Genomic DNA, 450 nt, shown 5'->3' with positions numbered 1-450 from the left:
GTTAGTAAAAGTTGATAAATTTATCTTTCTTGTGGATTTCATTGTTGTAGATATGGAGGAAGATAAGGAAATACCTATCATTTTATGGAGACCGTTTTTAGCTACTGGTAAAGCTATGATAGATGTTTGAAAAGGAGAATTGACTATGAGAGTTAACGATCAAGAAGTGTCTTTTAACATTGCGAAATCTATGAAATACCCTACTGTTGAAAGAGATAATAAATGTTTTCTCATGGAAATTAGTGAACATCTATTGAACGAGCATTTTAAAGAATATGTTGAAGATAAAAAAGATTTTGAAGACAAAGATGAAGTTATTTTGGACAAAATAGAAAATGAAGAATTAGATTATGTTCAAGAAAGATTTGAGATGTTGGATATTACAGAAAATGCTGATAATTATCTAGTTCTGTCAATTATAAAACCACTTGAACTTGAGTTGAAAATATT

This window comes from Phalaenopsis equestris, unplaced genomic scaffold (assembly GCF_001263595.1).
Source record: "Phalaenopsis equestris unplaced genomic scaffold, ASM126359v1 Scaffold000777, whole genome shotgun sequence".
Taxonomy (NCBI): domain Eukaryota; kingdom Viridiplantae; phylum Streptophyta; class Magnoliopsida; order Asparagales; family Orchidaceae; genus Phalaenopsis; species Phalaenopsis equestris.
This window is presented reverse-complemented; position numbering follows the sequence as displayed.